This window comes from Pelodiscus sinensis, chromosome 4, assembly GCF_052426305.1.
Source record: "Pelodiscus sinensis isolate ZL-2025 chromosome 4, ASM5242630v1, whole genome shotgun sequence".
Lineage (NCBI taxonomy): Eukaryota > Metazoa > Chordata > Testudines > Trionychidae > Pelodiscus > Pelodiscus sinensis.
The window spans coordinates 73,163,610-73,186,878 of record NC_143055.1 but is presented as its reverse complement, the minus strand read 5'-3'; the positions used below and the strand labels follow the sequence as shown (position 1 = coordinate 73,186,878).

Here is a 23,269-nt window from a genome sequence, read left to right as displayed (position 1 = left end):
TTACAATAACATTTTATGATTTTTTAAAAAATAATATTTAAGCATTTATGAATTTTATTGACAATCATTTTCATTTGTGTTTGCCACGATAAGTGTCCTTGTGTAATGCCAGTTTAGCCAGAGAGTGGAGATGATGATGTCACTATTCAGCGCTGCGCGCGCAGTCAATCAATGGTATGATCACCTGTTATATACCATCATAAATCCCCGTACTCACTCTGAGGGAGCGTGGATCATGTGGGTGACTGAATAAGAATACACTAGCGCCATGTCAGACAAAGTCGAAGCGTCAGCTCTCAAACCAGTTGCTTGTATGGGAGTGCGCAGGCAATGGTCTCGCAAACACTTTACTTCAGTATAGTCGCATGATTTCTTGTATTTAAAAATGTAACTGTGACAAATATAAATTGACTATGATAGGTAATCTACATATCATGACCTTGTTTAGCATTTGTTTATTATTATCCTTACTTATTTGTGGTCTACTTTTTCAGCTTCATATATAAGACTGTTATTAGGGGTTCCACAAAATTCTTTAGAGTTTAAAAGGGTTTTGTGGCCAAATAAAATTGGGAAACACTGCTCTAATCTAATGCACAGTGCTTCATAATTTGAAGAACCAACTCACATGGTTGCATAATAGTCTACACCAGGGGTTCTCAAACTTTGTGATACCACGACCCCCTAAAATGCTAAATGAATTTGTGTGACCCCTCACCCTCACTGCCCTGGGTCACTTCCTCCCCCCTTCTCACCAGACTCCTTGCCCGCCTGGGGTTCCTTCAAGGTGTTCGCGGTCCTTAACACCCTTTCCCCCTGCAGGCTCCTTCCCCCCGTCTCTTTCTCCTCTGTGCCTCTTTTCCGCTCTGCCTCCCTTTGGTTCCTTCTCTCTCTCCTCTTCTCCATCCTCCACTCTTATCCCATGTCTCCTCTGCCTCCGTCTCTGACCTCCATATGCCCTTATTAACCTCCAGGTCCTCTGCCCTGATCCAATCCCCCAGCCCATTGCCTAATGGACCCCGCCCTCTCCCAGCTGGGGAAATGTTCATTCGTCTGGCAACCGTGCCCCAGCTGGCCCCAGCTGGCTCCTGCGCCGGCCTCACTCTCCCATCGCCTTGCCTCCTGCTGCAGCTGAGCCGGGCTCCTGGAGTCCCATGGCCTCGGCCACACTGCGTGGCTTGCCAGCAGCTGCCTTCCACTGCCCTGCCGCTCTTCGTGGCCTGGGGGAGATGGGTCGCAAGTGAAAAACTGAATCCAGCTGCGAACCCCCTCTACGTTGCTCACAACCCCCCCTGGAGGTTGCGACCCATAGTTTGAGAAACGCTGGTCTACACCATGTAAATTCACTATTGTATATATTTGCAACCACCTATCTGAGACCTGGTCTACAGTTAAAAATTAGATTGATCTAGTTGTATCATTTGGGGAACAGGGGGATAGAAAAATCACACTCTAGACTAGAATTATAGGACCTGGTGTAGAAGGGGCTCAGTTAAGGGAAGAATTCTTCTGTTGCCTTAGCTACCATTGCTTAGGGAAATGCATTTCCTGACAGAAATGACCTTTTCATTGTTGCTGAAAGCATCTACACTCTGGAATAGAGCAGCATTGCTGCAACGTTGAGTTGTAGACATGCTCTTAGGTTGAATGATTTATAAAAGATGTCCTAAAGCTTAGTGAATGTGCATTTATCAGTACTGGCTTGATTATGCACAATTACATGGTGCATTAAGTAATGTTTTCACTGAATGTAAAATGAAATCTTTCTTTCATTGAGTTATTGGAGGGCACGTTTTTGGAGAGACTTAAAACTTTGTTTACTTTTGTGTCACATGGTCACATTTTTGTATGTATGACAGATTATCTAGTGTTTCAAAATACTGCAATTAAGAGCAGTTCAAGCTTGGGCTGTTTCAATCAGTTTATCTATAGTATTTACATGGATACTTCTTCAAAGATTGGTACTATCCTATTCTATTCTCATTCTTAAACCACACCCATCACTGTTGTATCTACATGTAACTACTAATTTACCCGCCGTGTAGATAATTAAATTTGGACAGCCAAGAATGATATAAACAAGGTAGGTTTTTGTTCTGCTCCATCCCTGTTGTACCATTCTCACAAATGTTACCTGAATTCTGATGGCTTGTCTTCCCTACAAGGGATTGACCCAGTGTTTCAGATACAAATGCTAGCTGTACAATGAGTGTAACCATCTCCTGTAGCCAAAGTTTCATATTACCACTTGGCAAAGAGTTCATTCCTGCACAGGGTTTGATTGGTAGTGCACATAAAAGGGAACTTCCCTGGGAGTAAAACTGGGACCACAGGCTCTTTTATATCAGGCTGTAATATACTCAGACCCGAAGATCAGAAGGCATCATCATGATCATCTAGTAGCAGACTGGCCTCCTGCAAACTGCAGGCCACACAACCTTGCTCACAAATGTTCCTTCTAATCTTTTCTATCCATGTTTGGAATAAAACTTTTATGTGCACTACCAATCAAAATGAAAACCTAACTGTGCTTTGCTAATCAGCTGGGCAGCATTGGAATCTCTGAGTGGCCACACTCATGCACAGCTTACAGGGAACATCCCCCTCCTCCCCGCCCATTCCTGACTTAGACTCAAAACTTCTAAGTTATTAAAGTCTTCAAATCATGATTGAAAGACTTCAGGTGTGTAGAGATGCTGGAACTATTTTTATAGGGGGGATGCTGTTAGCCGCTGAACCAAACTGTAACCCCTGCATAAAATGGAATCCATGTCAAGCTAGGGGGTGCAGCAGCACCACCAACAGTGCTAGTTTCATCATTCATTACTATTTGTTGTTCAGAGTGGGGGGAGGGGGATGTTAAATTTCTATATACTTTTAAATCACCACTGAAATTTATTGGTAAGTATTTATTTATTTAAAATAAAAGGAAACTATTTTTTATATAGCTCCATATGTGTACATAGACTCAAATTCATTTCTTGTCAGTTTTTCTTTGGTGAACAGCATAGGACTGATCACGAGGATGATTCCTATTAACATTGAAAAAAATTGCCCAAAAATACGTAAAAACTTTGGCTTCATAGAATAACTTTACTAAGAATTTTGGTGCCTCAAATTTGTATCTGTTGAAACTGGGGGTGTAAGCAATTAGTTGACTATCCAATAAGCAGAAGCTTATTGGATAGTTGACTAGTTGCTTCCCCAGCTTACTGCTTGTTGTAGCTAGAAATAAATACTCTTCACATCGGCAACAGCAGAGCATGGCATCCTAGCGGGAGGGAATCAAAGGGACCACGACTTCTTGTCTGGTTCAGTAGGTGGCATACAGGTGAAGTGCAAGTGAACTAGGCTTTATTATAGTAGCTCTAATAATTGCTTTTGCATTGTACTGTACTAATTGCTTTAGAATTTATTATATTTAAGGTTTAAATTGTATAGGAATTGGTTTTTAAGTCTTGTAAAACTTAAACAACTATATTAACTGCTTAAAGCTTGCAATAAATAAGCAAGTGATTAAGTCTCTCTGGAGTGTCCTGGTTTCCCTCGGATCTGAAATAAATCGAACCACATGACAATATTAAAGCTTCAGATAATAAGACAACCACTAACTATCTGAGGTTAAGAATAAACTTTTTAAGATTCCCTTCACTATCTCCCTTTGCCTACTACCATCACAGCACCTGAAGAGACAAAGGAAGCAGCTGTTTGCCTTTGTGGGAGGAGGCCAGACCTAAACAGTTAGTTCAATAAGATTGCTGACAACATATGGTGAGAAACTGCTTGGATCTGATATAATTTGTTAGGTTAGGCATTATTAAATGTTTATCCTGAGGGAGGGAGCAGGGTTTATTGATAACCATTTCTGCCCTTTATGCCTCATTACTGGTATTTACTTAAAATCTATCTCTTTGTAGTTAATCAGTTTTGGGCGGGTTTTGTTTTACTATTTTTGTAGATCAGAGTGTTCACGTTGAAGTTCCTGGGTAAATCTATTTGGGGTAACAAGTTGCATGCATATTATTCCCTTTACAAATATACTGAGTCCATTATTTGTTTCTGTCCAGGAGTGGGATAGGCAATACAGGACATACATTTATGGGGGGGAATTTGGAACTGGGAATGTGTTAGGTGTCACTCTATGATAGACTTTAAGGCTGATAAGAGCCAAGGTATGACTGCAGCCAAGGTGCGACTGGCTGGCTGCAGTGCATACAAATTCCAGGTGCTACAGTGTATTTTGGATGACACTTGAGCCAAAAAGAGCTCAACTTCATCCCACTGCATTTAAAAAGTATGCAATGAGAACTTTTTTTTCTGTCAATTGAGCAAAAGTTGGGAGTTACTTATGTGCTGGAAGCTGTGTGTGAGCAGATCCAGTTGATGGCTACAAGCAAGGCAATATAAAGGGAATCCCTGGTTACAGGGCAGGGATGACACACTACTCATTAGTCTGTCTTGAACTCTTTTATGTCCCACTCATTGCTACCTATAGTCCTGCAGTTTACAGATTGACTTGATGACACTTAGCTATTACTATTATTATGACTTTTGACATGCAAGGTTAAATACCCTCTGGAACTGACAGTACCTCTTCCAGCTTCTCTTGTGCCTCACTATCTTGTATTGAACCAGAGAGGGTGCTTGGGGAATCGGCTTTTAAGCTAGCTCCCCCCAGTACTGGCTCCTGCCCCCTCCTTTGCTGCCTCTCTCTCATAAAAGCAACAAGTGGGCCGGGGGGAGGGGGAGGGAACAACTAGTTGCATCACTAGTTGACCATCTGATAAGCTGCTTATCGGATAGTTGACTAGTCTCTTACATCCTCGTTGGAGAAGTAGGATTGCTTAAAGAATTACCTCACCGTAATCCTGTGATTACATGGAGGATCTTTGCTATGAAGAAAAGTTGATATGCCTGCTTGTATAGTTGATTAAGCAAAAACTTGGTAGAGGGGATATTTATTCTTATAAATATTTGACAGTGACATTCTATTAACTGATTAAAATTAGGGTATTAAGGGTCTCATCTTTCAGTGACTACTAAATCAGCTTTGCTCAATTGACAAAGTTTTCTCATTGCATATCTTTTAAAGGCAGCTTGCAGAGTGATCAAGCTGAGCTCTTTTTGGCTGAAGTGTCATCAAAAAAACTTTTAGCACCTGGAATTTTAATTAATAATTCTACTGATGCTGTATAAGACAGGTGGATGAGTGATCTGTATTTGTACTAAGTAGGGGAGAGTCTCAGATGGTATACGTTGTCTGAACAGTGTGCAAATGACTTGTTAACACACAGAGGAGCTGATGCGTGGAATTGGAATTTTCCTTTTTTTTTTGTAATTGGTTTTCTGTGCATGTTGCATTTAAAAGGGAATTACAGCTGAATAAGAACCATAAAATGACATGGAAAACAATGGGCACTTTTGAAAATAATTAAATATAGATATTATATACATACAAGAAGAGGTAATTGAGATACTTAGCTGCTCATTATTTCTGAGGCAATGAGATAATGGGGATCAAACAGCAAACTGGACCCTCTTTCATATTTCTAAATGTTTTGTCTGAAAGTTATCAAATGAAGATGATATGGACCAACATTCGGAAATCAGTTTGAGGAATTTAACAATACATGCTGTATATAATATTGATTTCAATGGAGTTAAGCCAGAAGAAAACTTGGCCTACGGGGTTTATATACATTAACATTCCTATAGGATGCATTTTTCCTTTATATCAGATTAAGGATCCTAGGCTTCCTCTCAGTTATATAAAGTTTCATTATTTTGCACAGGAGAATTCACAAGAAACTGTCTCTGTGGCTGGTCAAAGTGTATCTCTAGGAAAGCTACAGAATTTTCATGTCAGCATTTCCTGAACCATTGCGGTACTGCTGCTATTCTAGTCACAATTTTATTTATCTCAATTAATTTTCTCTTTGATGGCCTCTATTTTTTCACTTGCCAAGAGTAACAAATCTAGTTTTTTTTTTTTTTCTGGACCTTCTGCATGACTAAGCTTTTGAGCCCATGGGTCACCTTGTTAAACGTCACTGTGATCTCTTTATAATCCTTTGGTAAATCCTTCTTATATTGCTACAAATTGAATGGGTTATTCCAAACATGAATTTATCCAGTTCTTTCGACTATTGCTTTTGTGTTCAATACCTCTGTCCATAGGCTCAACTGTAAGCATACAGTTAAATGCTCATCCCAGCATCATTTGTCTATTCTCTTTTCCTATTTTTGTCCCTATTTTTTACTGTTCTTTGTACAATGAATTGTGTATACCTCATGTAAGTAATTGCTCCTGACCCACAGAAACTTGCTAAATTTAGCTGCCAGTCTTTTTTTCTCTGACTGATCCTCAAATACAATATCATCTGTAAATGTTAACTGAATCCAAGTTGCATGTAAACAAAACAAAATTAGCCCCAGTACTGACCATTTCAGCACTCCACATAATTTTTCATAATTAATGGTTTCCACTTGGGATCTTTGTGTTGAGATGAGTTCATTTAAATATATGAGTTGGAATGTTAGCAACTAGCTGACTGATAAGTAAATGCTTATCGGATAGTTGAGTAGCGACTCACCTAGTCGCTCTCCCCCCCCTCCCCACTGCCTCTGAGGCAGCAACGTGGGGGCAGGAGCCAATCCTGGGGGGAGCCAGCTTAAAAGCAGGTTCCCCCCAGCACAGTCTCCAGGGTGCTCTCTACCCCCCACACCCTGCTGTCTTTATCAGAGGCAGCAGGGGGTGGGGATAGCAGATAGGGGACCCTGCTGTCTACAGAGCTCCCAGAGGGGAGCTGGGACCCATGGCAGACAGGGGCTGTTGCCACCAAGTTTGCCACTGGAACCAGCCCCTCTTCATGGCGGACAGGGCCGTCCACTGTGAACAGGGTCCCACATGCTGGGACTAAGCACCTCCAGCAAGCGTTGATGGCTGTGTGTCTGCATTTCAAATTATCTTTTTAAATGCCCAGCAGCTCTTACTAGATTCAAAATGCAGAGCCACAGCGCGGGTGGCTCCAGGGCCAGCACGAGCCAGGACTGCTCAGTCCTGGCTGGAGTCAGCTCCTGGAGCTACCCCGCTGTGGCTCTGCACAACGGCACATATCCACGAATATCGTATAGTCGATACAAATTGTATCAACTATACAATTAGCCAGATAATCGCATTTTAACATCCTTAATCTGAGTCTATACTGATGGCTTTGTACTCCCTTTATTATTGTCACTAGTAAGAGCACTCCTACTGCATAGTTTCCTTCAAATATTTATTCAGTGACCACTAGATGGCACTATAATGATTGGTGAAAATAATTTTAATTGATTAATATATAGGTGTATGTCTATCAAGTGTGTGTATATGTGCATTTTATTTATATAATATAAATAAAATCATACTTTTACTTTCAGTATGGTACAAAAGTTATTTTCTGCATTGCTAACAAGAATGGTTAAATCATGCTGACAAGATGTGAACTATCTGAATGAAACTCCAGAGAAGCTAGTGAATAGGAGCATTTAAAAGCGCAGTACTGCAAGTTAGTTGCATGGAGTGTGGGAGCCAGATACACATGGTTAACATTCTTTGAATTTAAACCAATTAACCTAGCCTACCAAAAAAACTGCAGGACTAAAAAGGATGTAGGCAGTACTATAGTAGAGAAGGGATGTTAAACTGTGTTTAATCAACTAATTGAGTATTTGATAGTATTTCAATTGACTAGTCAATGGCAAGGGGGAAACTGTACAGCTGCAGCAGGGTTAGCTCCCAGGGGTGACACCCCCCAGGAGCTAACCCTGCTGCATCTTTGCCTTTTAAACTTATTAAGAGCCTGGTGGCTCTTAATACATTTTACAAAGTAGAAGCATAGGTAGGGCTGCGGAGGACTAGTTGACTATCCGATGAGCAAATGCTTATCGGATAGTGAATAGGATAGTCAACTAGTTGCTTCCTCTCTCCCCCTCTACCTCTATTAGAGACAGCAAGGGGGGGGAAGAAGCAGGGGTACTTCAAAGCGGCAGCACCGCTTGAGGCCTGGGGTCAGACCCTGGGCTCCATAGGCGCTGCTGCTTTGAAAACGGTGTGCAGCCCTGGGCCAGCTGGGGTGTCCTCAGGCTGCACATGACATTGGAAAATGGCAGCACTGTGTGGAACCTGGGCTCAGCTGGGGAGTCCCTAGCTGACCCGGGGCTCTGTGCAGTGCTGTTGCTTTAATTGCCCTGGGGAGCCCAACATCAGGCGCCCAGCTGACCCTGGGGCTGTTGCTACACTTCAAAGGAGGAGGTGCCTTATCAACTAATCAAATAGTTGATTAGTCAATTACCTGATACTTAACATCCTTGGGCACAGCATCTGGGACTGGGCAGGAGCCAGGAATCAGCTCTGGTTTTCCTGCTACACCTCTAACTCCTGTGCGCACTGCCCTCTCCCCCAGTGGAGATAGTGCTGGGAGGGAACCAGTTTTTAAGCCAGCTCCCTCGGCACTGGATCCTGCTCCCCCTGCCCCCCCCCCCGCTATCTTTCTCTGATAGAGGCAGCAAGGGGTGGAGCAATTAGTCAAGTCACTACTCAACTACCCAATAAGCATATGCTTATTGGGTAGTTGACTAGTTAATTACATCCTTATAGCAGAGTGGGGGCAATCCAGTTTATTGCACTGAAAGCAGCATGTATAATTACTTGCCATGTGGCCAGGTAGCCTTTGTGTGCATTTGGTGCAAGGTGCTCTGCGCAGATAAAAATGTGTAATGTGGATGTGGGTATCTGTAGATACATATCAGGATCCACAGGACTCTATGCTCAAGAACCATTGAGGCCAACAGAGGAGCATGGTCTTGTTGTGCCCAGGCACCAGTGGCCCACACTGGCAGCTCCTCCCAGAGGCATGGCTGTATGACCCCAGCTCCAGCATCTCCTATTTGGTTGGAAAGCCTTGTTGTTGCAGGTTGGGGGCAGACGAGCTGCTGGTGTGGAGCGCTGGCTCCCCAGCACAATGGGTGCACACTCCTTTCCTTTGGCTGCAGTGGCTCTTGGAAGCAGAGCTCTGTGGGTCTGCAGATTCCAACATGTACCTACATTTGTGGGTAGACATTTGTATCCACAAAGGGCTCTACTCATGGCCCTCAGACTAAGTATGAGCTCTAGAGACCAGAGTGAGTGAAGTGAAGGAGCTACAAGAAATATAAGTACAGGCAGTCCCCGAGTTACGCGGATCCGACTTATTCCGCAGTTACGAACGGGGATTTTTTCGCCCTGGAGGACTGGAGTGACGGTACGAGGTGTACCGGTAGTTCGGAATAGGAAGCCTAATTCTGGGTCCGGGAAACTCCCTCATCTGGGACAGTTGAGGTCCCGAGGGTGCAGGAGCAGGGAGGTCCAACTTATAGTTAATAATGCCAGTGCTGATTGTGCAATTAACACTGGGTGCAGATCCCCAGACTCAGCTTTCATGCAGGAGTCTGCCTGTGCAGAGCCTACTGAAGAACTGGTTCAGTAATGCTTGAAGGATGACATGAAGTTAGAAAGTGGGCTTGTCCCCTTGTTGCTACTTTATGGTAGAAAAAGAAGCCTTGAACAGTTTTTGTTAAAAAGCAAAAACAAATTTTCATTAGGAAGAATGTACCAAAACAAAACTATAAAATTCAAAGTTACATAAAATAGCCAGAGCAAAATCCAGGAACATCAATTAGACTATTCATTAAATTATTCTGATTATTGCTTAACAGCTACCAAGGCACTGTGAGGCTATGCTTTTCATCATCAGCTGAGCAGCCTCTTTCACTAACTCAGGTTTTTCACCAGGAACATCATATGTTCCCTCTTGCAAGGACCCTGCAGAATACTATAAATACCTGGGACTTTTAATAGCTCATCTGACAACAATAAAACGTTAAATATAAGTTCCACATTTGTCTCTTCTTCCATTTGAAGATATAGATAGTTATATTATGGATACAGTAGATATATTGCTCACCATCTGATAGCTAAGTGCTGTGCAACAATTTAAAAGGCCTTGCAAGTTCAGAGTGCCTTTTGGAGCTACCTGGCCACCTACAGGTGAACAAAAAGGGTTGTTATGGGGCAGACCTATCAGGTCATTTGAGCTGATTGTTTTCTTCAGTGTGGAGGCAGTTTCTAGAACACATTCTGCTAAACATATTTTCAGAAATGTAAATTGATCAATTGCCTTTATAATAAATGTCTTTAAGAATCAAGCTATCTCCTAAAAGATTATGTAAAGGATCCAAATACAAGCCCATATGTGAGCCCTCTGGTCAGACAGAATCCAACAAAAATCCAGTTTATTTAAGGGAATTTTCTCGTAATGGCTAGAGAAGCCTTTAAAGCAGTTGCTCTGTACTGTCATGACTATTTTGCATTTTTGGGGTTTTGGTAAAATTATTCTTACTTTAACAGCTCTGAACAGGATCCTAGAGAATGAGTGGAGAGGGGAGTACACAATGTGCAGTTTTTTTAATAAACATGACATATTTTATATTCAGGATCAAGAGGGCCTCCAAACCTGAGTTATGCTGTAACCCCCAGGCACAGTGTTGCAATGCCACTCGCTGAAATTTGATCCTGTGGCTCCCTGTCATGACTGAGAGCCCAGGAAGCTAAACATTAGTAGCACTTCAACCCTGTTTGCAACACTTGGAGTGAGTCATCTCCTACCCCAGGAGATATGAACTGGCACTGCAGGATGAGGGCAGTGCAGGCTTGCTCTCCACCTAACCAAACCCATCCTGGCCCCCCTCAATGGTAATTTGTTTTTGGAAGGGTGAGGAGAGGCCTCAATGTCAGATGTAGCCCTGGGCCCACAAACTTTGCATGGCTCTGGTTCTGCATGCTGCCCGTCAAAATGTGCTCATATTTAAATAAAACATTTTAGAAAAAAAATCAAGTCTTTAAAAAGTTTAACTTTTAAAGGTAAAAAAATGGAGCCTGAAGTGTGCTAAAAGGAAATGAACACGGCAAAAGAATGAAACATAACTGCATTGGAAATGTGAAGCGGTTCATATAATGTTTCAATACTCTCTTATTAATAAGAGATGAAATCAGACTACTCTGCTGCATCCTAACCAAGTGGCAAAATGGAAAAGTTTTAGTGTGTACCTTTAGGAATTTCTTCTGGCTTAGCAGAAGAAAGCAGCATAAGTTTCCATAGATTGGTCAATGACAGGTAGCCTGATGTAGTCCTTTAACTATGGAGCTACCTTACTGAATGGGATGCAATTAGGTCATCAGATCCTGTGAGAGTAAGTTGTCCTGACAGAGTGAGTTGTGTACAAGTTCACTTCTGCAAGTGGAAACCTGAAGGTATGATGTGATAGGGAATTGTAGTAATCTGCAGTAATGAAGCAAGAGTGCCTTCCATAACACTATTATCTCTCTCTCTCTCTCTTAGGGTTGCCAGGTGTCTGGTATTGACCCAGACAGTCTGGTATTTTTGCCTCCTGGACACCTAAAATGTCTGGCATTTTCTGGGTTTTTTTTCCTGCCAGGAGGCGAAAATATCAGACACCTGGCAACGCTACGACACCCTCAGCAACTGGGCCCAGCCTCCATCCCCGGACCTCCTGCTTACCTGGTTCCGCAGGGAAGCTGCCTTCTGGCTCGACCAAACAAGATGGCCTCCAGCAAAAAGCCTAAAGACCTGAAGCAAGGGGAAGCAATGCCTTCCCTGGGTCTTAGTGATCAACCTCTCCCTCTTCCTATCCCTATTCTGACTCTGCACACACTTAAAGGGGTCATGATGTTTTAATGCTGTTTTATTTTAATTTAATTTAATTAATAACTCTTGGGGGCCTTTTTTTTTGCTCAATAACTTTGGTCTCCCCCTTTTCCCCCCCCCGAACAGATTTTTTTCCCCAGTGGTTTTTTTTTGGGGGGGGGGGGTGTTCGGTATTTTTGGTTAAACCATCTGGCAACCCTACTCTCTCTCTCTCTCTCTCTCTCTCGCTGTATAGAACAAAATGGAACAAACTCTGTTAAATCTGCACTTCAGAAAGGATTATTGACAGCTAGTCCATTTGCTACAGATTAGGGATGTCAACATGTAATAGAATACACGATTAACAAATAAGCCTGGGCTTATTTACACACATTCCCTCCCCCACTTACTGCCTCTATATCAGAGGCAGGAAGGGGTGAGGGAGGCAGGAACTGGTGCCCACAAGGAGCCAGCTTTTAAACTGGCCCCCATGAGTACTGGATCTGTGGAGCTGCCTGTCAGAGGCAGCAACATCAGGGAGAGGGCAGGAGCTGGTACATACGAGAAGCTGGCTCCCCACACATATTGGCTCATGAAAACGCTTTCCCCGTTTTCTCATAGAGAGGCAGCAGGGTGGGTGAGTGGGGTAGGGGAGGCTGCTCCATGGGTTACCCATCAGAGACTCCATTTTATAATCTCCCTGACTATAACACACATAAATTTATCCAGTGTAACAATTTCCCTCTTTGACTGGCTGTTAAATACTAAGGGAATGAAACCTGACCATCACCAAATGTTAGTAATAACAATGTACATACATGAATTACAATTACAACTTGTTCACAATTAGATTGTGAACAATCCAATGGAACACTGGAACTCCCTCAAGAGCACCACTACATCTTCTGGTGCTAGGTTCGGGGTCATGCATAGCTTAGCCAGACAATTCAATATTCTATCTTTATTGCACAGCCCCAAGTTCTTCCCCAGAGCCTGAGCCTGTTCAGGAGAGAGAACTTTCCTCTCCTGCTTCATTACCGGATGGGCTTGCCCTGGATACTGAACTACCCTGGTGATAATAGGAACCGCTGTCCCCAGGTTGCACGCCCCTCCTTCATAAGGTGGCACTGAAGGAGCAACAGCCTCAATTACCTTCCCTTCATTACCAAACCAGTCAATGTTTTTATACTGTGGCTGAATTGCAGCCATTATACCTTTAGCTCTTCCCAGCTGCTACTGCAGTTTTAAAATTGTCTGCTGACAGACAGAATGATCGCTTCCAGGTTTACTGCTGCTGGCCTCTTTTAACAGTTGCTTTACCGTAGCCTGCAAATCATTTAGCTGGGAGGTCTTTTCCAAAATACTCTCCTCAGCCTGGTCACACTTGATCTGTGTTTCCCTTACAAGGGCTTCTAACTGGGCCGTTAAACCCTGAATCATTATGTCTTTAGATTTTATATCAGTACCCTTGTGTAGGAGCAGTTTCTCCACAGTCTCCTTCTGGTGATTAGTCTCATTAAGATCTTTCCGCAATGTTTTTATTTGAGGAGCTAACTCCCTGCTCACCATAACCAGATCATATAATAAAGCTCTTTTCCTATGCTTCTTTTTGGGACAGAGCTTAACCTTTTTGGGACAGGGCTTTATGGGACAGGACTTAACTAGACTCTCTTTTGAAAAAGCGGCTCGCTTTTTCAAAAAATCTGCTTGTAGTCTAGACGCTCTATTTTGAAAGAGGCTTTTTCGAAAGATTCTTTTGAAAAAGCCTCTTTCGAAAGAGGTTTGTAGTCTAGACGTACCCTTAATGTGCTGCATACACCCCAGCACGATCATCACAACTTCCACTGGCTGGTTTCCAAGAAGCAGTGATGATTGTGATGGAGGCAGCATGCAATGTCTGTTCTTCCCCACTCCCCTGCAAGTACACAGTACCTAGAGACAAATGGCCCCAGCAGTCAGCTGCTTTGATTAGTCTGGGACTGTGACATGCCGGAAGCTGCCTGAAGGACCCTGCAGGCTGTGGGTCAGATCCAAGGGCTTGGCGGGCTGGATTTGGTCCATGGTCCAGATTTTGCCTGCACCTGCTCTAGTGACATCTATAATTTTTCTCCTTTTTTTCCCCTAGAATGTGTTCCTCTAATGCACGCCTTCACTTAAAAAAATCAGAATGATTAAACTGGTTGTAAATTGGAGACTGATTAATTTTGGATTAATTTTGAGCAGACATCGTTCTCTCACTCTGAAGGATTTTGTTTTTATAGACACACTTAAAACCTCTAAGTTTTCTTAAAAAAACTTCTCCTTTTCGAGATGCAGCATTATTTCTATTGCATTTTTTTTCTGTGTGGCCTAAAGGTAAATATCAGTTGTTTAAGTATGATAAAGTCTCCTGGAGTCCTCCTGGTTGAAAGCAGCTATGTATATTAACTTGGGTTTCTGACAGCTGTGAGAATTAAAATTAACCTATATAAGATTTTTAAAAATAGGTTTATACCCATTTTTTCCTCTGAGCTATCACATAACAAGTAATTTAAAAAAGCATTAATGTTTCATGTCAAACATTCTAAAAATAAAGAAATACAGGCAGTCCCCGGGTTACGTACAAGATAGGGACTGTAGGTTTGTTCTTAAGTTGAATCTGTATGTAAGTCGGAACTGGCGTCCAGATTCAGCCGCTGCTGAAACTCATCAGTTTCAACAGCGGCTGAATCTGGACGCCAGTTCTGACTTACATACAGATTCAACTTAAAAACCCCAGGCATCCCCAAGTCAGCTGCTGCTGAAACTGATCAGCGGCTGATTCCAGGAAGCCCGGGGCAGGGGCTTCCTGTAGTCAGCCACTGGTCAGTTTCAGCAGCAGCTGACTTGGGGACGCCTGGGGCAGAGCAGCTGGGGTGCTGCTGGGTTGGTCCAGTAGTGCCGCCGCTCCTCGGCGCTACTGGACCAACCCAGCAGCACCCAAGCTGCTCTGCCCCAGGCGTCCTGATTCAGCTGCTGCTGAAACTGACCAGGTCTGCAGGGGGACGGGGAGCAAAGCAGAGCAAAGCCGCGGAGCACGCGGGCAGCGGACAGCCCAGACGCGTCTGGGCTGTCCGCTGCCCGCGTGTTCCGCCGCTTTGCTTCCTCTCCCTGGTCTGCTTGAGACCAGGGAGAGGGAGGGCCCCGTTCGTAACTGCGGATCCAACATAAGTCGGATCCGCGTAACTCGGGGACTGCCTGTACTATAATTACATAATTAAGCACTGTATCATAATGGATACATAGGACAGTCAAATGAAGGATGTCCAGGGAGAACTTAATTAAGATATTTTCTAACTTTCAAGTAGACTCATGCAATCATCACATTTTATACAACAATCATCAACTATAATTGCATAACTATACATTGAACATCTCTAGTCAAGCACCATTAGGACCTGACCAGTGTTGAATCAGAGAATTTGCCGGACCAGAGGAGATCAATATTGTCTAGCAACATTACCAACACTTTCACTACTTACTGCGAGGTTAGAAGACATTTAGGGATAAATTAGAGCTAAATAATGGCACAGAACACTGAGAGCCAGGATTATTGGCGGTAAAGAAACTTTAAGGAATCATGGCAAACTTGGCCACATCCATAAGTGGCCCTCCAGCTAACTAAAATCATGCCGAACCACAGATGTTGCCAGACCAGAGAATGCCAGACTCTAGAGGTTCAACCTGTATATCTATATCTAAAAATGAGGGAGTCTAAATTAGTTGTTAGCACTCACGAAAGAGATCTTGAAGTCATGAATAGTTTTCTGAAAACATCCATTCAGTGTGCAGTGGCAGTCAAAAAAAGCCAACGAAATGTTGGGAATTATTAAGAAAGACAGTAAGACAGAAATCATAATACTGTCTCTTTATCAATTCATGATCTGCCCAAATCTTGAATACTGCATGCACCATCACAAAAAAGATATATTGGATTTTGGAAAAGATTCAGAGAAGGACAACAAAAATAATTAGGGGTATGTAATGGCTGCCATATGTGGAGAGATTAATAAAACTGGTACTTTTCACCTTGAAAGTGAGATTACGGTGAGATATGATAGAAGTCTGTAAAATCATGATTGGTGGGAGAAAGTTAATAAGTAAGTGTTTACACTTTCTTATAACACAAGAACCAGGGGTTACCAAATGAAATTAATAGGCAGCAGGCTTAAAACGAACAAAAGGAAGTACAGGTTGAGCCTCTCTAATTTGGACCCTCAGGACTTGACCAGTTCTGAACGAGAGAATTTTCTGGACCATGTCAGGTGAATATTATTTAGCAACATTACAAACACTTCAACTGCTTACAGGGCTGTTAGAGGACATTTAGGGGTAAATTAGAGCTAAATAACAGCATAGAACACTGAGAGCTAGGACTGGTGGCTATAAACAAACTTTATGGGACCGTGGGGAAACTTGGCCACACCAATGAAAAGTGGGACATTCAGCTAACTGAAAGTTCCAAATGACAGATGTTTCTGGATGAGAGAGTTCTGGATTACAGAGGTTCAACCTGTATTTGTTCATACAACACACAGTCAACCTGCAGAACTCCTTATTAGATGTTGTGAAGGCCAAGACTACAACAGATTAAAAAAAAATAGATACATTCATGAAGGATAGGTCCATCAATGGTTACTAGTCATGATGGGCAGGGATATCCCTAGCCTCTGTTTGTGAGAAGCTGGAAATAAGTGACACGGGATGGATAATTACCTATTTTTTTCATTCTCTCTGGGGCACCTAGCACTGGTCACTGTCAGAAGACAGGCTAGATAGACCTTTGGTCTGACCCAGTATGGCCATTTTTCTATTCTTTATGGCTACGTCTACACTGGCCCCTTTTCCAAAAGGGGCATGCTAATTTCACAGGTCGTAATAGGGAAATCCGCGGGGGATTTAAATATCCCCCGCGGCATTTAAATAAAAATGTCCGCCGCTTTGAAGTAGGAATAAGAGATCCTCCGGAAAAGGGCTTTTTTCCGGAGGATCGGGGCCAGTGTAGATGCTCTTTTCCGGCTTTTCTAAAAGCCAGAAAAAAGCGGCGGAAATTTTTATTTAAATGCCGCGGGGGATATTTAAATCTCCCGCGGATTTCCCTATTACGACCTGTGAAATTAGCATGCCCCTTTCGGAAAAGGGGCCCGTGTAGATGAGCCCTATATGTTTAAATATTTTTAAATGACTTCCTTTCTCCAAAACGTTAATTAAGCATTGTAATGGAATACGTGTTAACAAAAAAGCTTCAAATAGGCTGACTAAAAGTCCATTGCCCTTTTAAATACGTAATTTTTATTTTCAATTTTTGTAATTCACATTACCAGTCTTTTAAGGATAGGAAAAGCATGACTTTCTAAGCTAAAGGGGAAACTGTTGCTGAAAACTCTTTTGAGACCTTCTTTATCATAAAAAAGGGGTACAAGTCCAATATTTTTTCTTTTCCATACAGTTTTAAAACACTAAAAGCCTGATTTTTTTTCTGCTACACTAAAATTTCTTTATAGCACGCTGCCACATTGATATAAAGTGCCCTTAGTGTAATTTTAGTGTAAATGTGGCTTTAACTCAATATTGAATCAAATGACTGTTGTCTGATTCTTCTTAGGTGCTGAGTACCCACAGCTCCCATTGATTTCCAAATCAAAGTGCAGAGGGGGAGCACCTTTGGAAATGAGGCCATATGTGGTGATACATACCATTATCTATATAGTACTAACATGATCCGTATTACTATAGTACCTGAATGCCTCACAGTATATATTTATCCTCAACATACCTGGGAGGTAGGAAGAATTGAGGCAGAGTAAGTCTCCAGGTCATAAAGGCTATCTATGAAAGAACAGGAAATTAAACCCCGGTTTCCTGAGTCCCAACCTAGTACCTTCACCAGAGGAACATCTCTAGTCTTATCAATATCTAGACTACCTGTCTTGTTCTAGAATGCACTAATCATAATGTAAATCTGGAGATGGGTCTGTGATGTAGTGGCAGTACCTTGCTGGTTGCTGTGGTTGGGCTGTGGATGACCCCTACTGGCCTCTGTCTGTAAGCACTGCCCAGCGGGGGGCGTCTTCAGGGCCCCCATGACAGTGACCAAACCGGTTGGAAAGGATGGAACAAAAGAAGTGAGTGTTGGGGGAAGGGTCAGTTGCTGGCTAGGAAACATGAAGGGAACAGCCTAAGCTGAGGGCTGAGGGGCTAGGGATGATGGACCCTTAACCCAAGGGGTCTGAGGCATCCTGGCCTTGACCTCTGTAGCCACCTCATGTCTATGCTGTGCTGTATCCTGGAGAAGCAATAAACCATCTATTCTACTGTCTGGTGTAGTCTGTTCTTGCTGCTATGGGGGTGCAGTGTCGCGTCATCACAGGGTACTTTAGAGAAAGGAGAGGAGTGGAAGGTTTGTTTTTCTTCAGAATACCCAAACTTTGGGGAGAAATCCTTCCCAATTCCTCACTAAGTCTCTGTTCATGCAGTTATACAGCACCACTTACATACCCTATGCTTTACAGGCAAGTGAAAGCAATACACCTCCAATGTAATCTAAATGCTCATTAAAACAACATATAATACAAATGATTTGCTTGTGGTTGTTTCTAATGGCACATTCTAATGGTATATGTGCACAGCTCTGGGTTTTATTTCTGGATCCACCGCTGACTCACATAAGCACATGTAAATCAGTTTTCAAAGGAGGCCACTTAGGCATAGAGTAGGGAATTGAGTGCTGTTTTGGATGCTGTTACAAAAAGGAGAGCTTTCAAAATTGAGGGTTAGTGTTGGAGAAGTTCTAGCCTCTCTGTCTGAATCTGCATGATCTGATGCTTGATGAGTACTCAGGTTCAGGGATTTACAAAAGGCAGCTATCTCCGGAGGCTAGAATACTCAGTGTCTGGTGGGCTAGTCTGTTGCTAGACATCCTGATCTCCTCACGAACTCCAACACTCAGCAAATAAATACACACAGTATTAGTCTTTTTAAGTTCCGTTGAACACTTGTAAAGTATGCCATAATTCAGGATTCTTTGCTTAGATCATTTTAAATGTTATAGAAATCTTCTCTCTTAACCATAGATGTTATGCACCAGTTTTGAGACATAGCTAGCTTTGTGGGAACAGATTAAACACACATAGACTACTAAGGAGTATTGTGCCAGCCAGAGTGATCATGGCTGAGAATATTGCTCCTAGTGTCATGTAGTACAGTTTCCAGATCTGGCTCACTCCTGCAAATCCTTGAATCTGTGGGACTGCTCCAAAGGTATCAGCAGATAGGCTCCGGTAAAGAACCCCTTCGTACATCAATGGAGAGTTTGAGGACACAGTGTGTTGGAGTGTGTTAGTTCATCCTGGTGACATGGCTGAGGAGCATGCAATAACACTTTTGCTCAGTGAGCAATTGGAGGAAGGCTAGATCTTTGACATTTTGTACAAAGTCACATCATTTTATGTTGAGGATTTGGTGCTAACAATGCATATCAAATACCTTTAGGTGCTTCAAGTCTGCTTGAAGAGGGTCCAGGTTTCTGACCCATATTGCAATATTGGTTTTATAGATCCTGAACTTTGTCTCAGTGCAAACACACTGTTGCATTCATAAGTGAGACGGACTTCATGCCAGAATGGTAAGACCTATTTGTTAAAGACTGTCTGGTTTGCTGTGACCATTTGAACTCTGCAAGAAATGTAAATAAATAATTTTCTCCACAATACTCAACACCACCTTCACTGAGGGTTTTGGTGGTCTGGCTCCAAGATTCTGCACCTTTTTCTTCCACCATAAGATTTTCAATGCCATCTTGAAAACCTTGGAGAGTGGGGCTAGAATTCTCTGATTTGTGCATGAGCAAGACACTGACCAAAATTGTGCTGAGAACACTCAACTCTTCTTGACCTGAATTGATTCTAAAGTTATGGAGAAGCCAGTATTATTTTTCAGTTGACAGCCTGACCCAATAGTACCCGACAGATGTGCAGCAGGGATACATTACAGTGGTGTAGAAACACGGTGAAAGACATGAATTAAGTGCCTATTTTTGCATCAATATAGATGCAAAGATTAGTGAATCAGTTAATAGAACATTTGGAACACCAACTCCTTTCAGTGCAAACCGAAATGCTGACCCTGTCAACTGAATCAAAACGCAACATGAAGGAGACTGTTAAATTTGTGATGCTGCTCAGCCACAGACCACAAAGTAAGGCCAGCATGTATCAATGATTGCCCTGCAATGAAACCTGACTGCTATGTATGATGATCTATGGTAAGGAGTGACTGCATCCTATCAAGCAGAATGTGAGCAAAGACCTTTCCAGGGACCAGTAATGAGATTAGCCTGTAGTTGCCACGCTCAGTGCAAAATTCCTTGCCCTTGTACAGGGACACTATGATTCTGTCTTTTGAGTCTATTGAACTTTGCCTCATGTTAACACTTTTTAAGAACAGTTTATGGAAGCTGGGGCTCCCCAGTTCCAAGGCACTTTTGAGCAGCTGCCGTGGAATACCATGAGGTCCACGAGCATGTCTAGTGTGTAACTCTGGGATGGCCTTAACTATTTCCTTGATTTACCAGTATTTGTCCCTGGATCTACAGCTGTGAGGCTTATCAGGTCATATAGCTCTCTAGACAGTCATCAGCAAGTCTGAGCTTCAGCATGCTTTAATGTGTTTTCCATCTGTTTAACACCTCCTCCATTGATGAGCAGGCAAAGCCATCTGGTTCCATAATAGGGATGTTAGAAGGCTGTTTATGGCTGCCAGCCAGGTGTGTTGATGGCTCAGTAGGCAGGATGTATTTGTTGTTCTTTAGGCTGTCCTCTGCTTTGGTGGCCAGGGAATTGACATTAATCTCAGTTTCATTTTGCCCTGGTCCAGAAAATGACTTCAGCAGTTTATATTCTTAGATATCTGTCTGCTTATGTGTGTCTATCTTTTAAAATAATATAACAAAGGCCTCTTCATGAAGCTAAGGGGTCTTGGTTAATCATTTGAAGCTGATTGTTCCAGAAGTGGAATATGATAGCGTTTTGTACACTATTCCACATGCTCCTCACATTTTCCATGAGGGTTATATGTGATTATACTGAGGTTATATGTGATTAATTATGATTTATGTTTATTTCATGGCTTCAAAAAGGTCCTCAAAGATTCTGGACATTTTACTGGTAGTGAACATCGGGATTGAAAGAAGATACGGGGAAAGCTGTGAAAGTCTGAGGCCTCAGTTTGCAGATGCCACTAAAGCCAGGTAGTGTTGTTCTTTGGGAACCCAAACCAAAGGAACCTACTGCAGGTCTCTGGGTTTCATACCGAGTTCAACTGCATCCAGTCATAGCATTAAAATCTCCAAGTACTAACCATTTGTCATGCTGCAGAGTTAATGGAATTTTGCAAGTAGCTGGTGATAAAATGAGTTCTTTTCCACAGTTGGCACATGCAGAAACAACAAAAGTGCCCACAATGATGTTGGAGCCAAGCATGGAGTCAGCCTATAGTAGGCCTGGGCAAAATTTGGCCCGTGGGCCATATCCAGCCCCCTAAACCACCAGATCTGGACCGTGGATACTGTGCGGAGCCCCAGGTAGGCTCCCTGCTTGCCTCGCCCCAGCCACACACTGCTCAAACATGATTGTGGGGCAGTTTCACCTTAAAAACTGAGCCCGGATGGAGGGGTGAAAGCTTCAGGAGCTGCTCCCTACCCCAACACTATCCCAGTGGCCAGCTTCCTGCCAGAAACTGGCCAATGCATTTTTCCTGTTTCAATAACAGGCAGCCATCAAGCACAAGGAACTCATAGTTATTCACAGAGCACATGGCTGCAGCCTCTGCAGGGGTGGGGCAGGCAGGGAGGCTCCTTCAGGAATAGGCTGCTGGCTGGTAAGTCTCTTGGCCAGAGCCTGCTGCTGGCACTGCAGTCCCACCCTTCCCCAACCCGCTGCTCCCTCCTCCACATACCCAAATCCTCTGTCCCCCTCCTATACCTATACTCCCTCCCAGATCTAGCATCCCAATCCCCTGACCCAGATCAGTCCCCTCCTGCCCTAGTTCACAATCCAACTCCTTACACCCCAGTCCAGAGCCCCACGTCACAACTGCCTCCTCCACCCTAACTCCCTCCCTTACCAAGCTCGCTTCTGCACTTAACCTCCATCACAGACCCTGCTCCTCTTCCATTTAATAACATGGAAGAGTGCGTCGTTTGACCACTTTCCAAATTCTTGGAGGGGCCCCATCAAAAATTATTGCTCACCGGTGGCTGAGAGAATAGTGATTTCATGTTGCCAGTCAGTACAAGAGTTATCTAACAAGTACCATACCTCGAGTTTAGTATGGATGGCAGATTGTTCTTTACATAACAATATGTAGTAGTGGATAAGCTACTGTCTTCAGGATGTGGTCATCCATATCCACATAAGCTTCAGGACTGACTGTACCTGATAAAGGCTCCTGTTCAGATTAATGAGTGAATTCCGACAACTGCTCATGTAAATGAGCAGGGCTCGACAAATCATTGAATCGACTCACCCGTGGCGAGTAGATATTAGCCGGTTGCCCCGTTCACCAGCGGTGCGCGCATGCGCAGTGCGGGTCTTGCACATGCGCAGTGCGGGTCTTGCACATGCGCACTGCGGGTTTGGTGAGCGGATTTTGCTGCTGTTTGTCAAGCCCTATAAATGAGGACCATGTTCTCTAATGGTTATGAAGGTGGATGAGCTCCAACTGTGGATATATGGAACTCAGACTAAAGAGAGTCATCTGCATTTTCAGGAACCAACAACATCTATCAAAAGTTACTGGGAAGGCAGTGGTATTTCCCAAAATAAAACATTTCTGTTTCTCCCTACATTCAACCGGCTTGACAATAACAACAGTACCAGGGGACAGGGGTGAGCTCTGCATGTGAGGACAGGTATGACCCAACTCCTGTCTGTGGAAAGTGCTGCCTTAATGATCCTAACTTCCTAGGAGACCATACCTTTATGTCATGTTCTAATAGTGAACAGCACTAGGTACAAGACAGCTTTTCTTTAAAAAAAAAAAAAAAAAAAAAAAAAAAAAAATCCATTGGAAGATCATAATCGCCTGCATCACAGAGGTCCATCTGCCACAAAGCAATGTAGATTTTAGAATGGAGTGGGCAAAAAATCAAGAGAATGTAAACTCAGTCACAGTCCTAATTGAGGGAGGCCTGCTATTGACCCATAAATTAGTAAAGCTCATAGATTCCAAGGCCAGAAGGGACCCTTGTAATCATCTAGTTCTCTGGTGTCCAACCACTTCTGCAATACTGTAGTGATCTAGCCACGCTCAACCTGCCAAATAGCCACATGGCTAGTGTGTTAGACACCACAGATTTAGTCTGACCTAGGCCTAGAGCTCCCCCAAAGTGTTTTCCTTCTAAAAGAGAAATTAATCTCATCTTCGCTTAGAAATGGTCAGTGACTCCGCTCTGTCCCATACTACACAGATCCACCCAGAATATTTACACTTCACTATCAGTCCGAAAATATCAGTTCAGTTTCAACATC

The 23,269-nt window shown here is 43.0% G+C and overlaps 1 protein-coding gene across 1 annotated transcript in view; it reads right to left on the bottom strand.

Moving 5' to 3' along the window:
• TMEM192 (transmembrane protein 192) overlaps positions 1-23,269 on the bottom strand; it is a 55,873-nt gene that overhangs the window by 31,839 nt on the left and 765 nt on the right. The window lies entirely within an intron of this gene.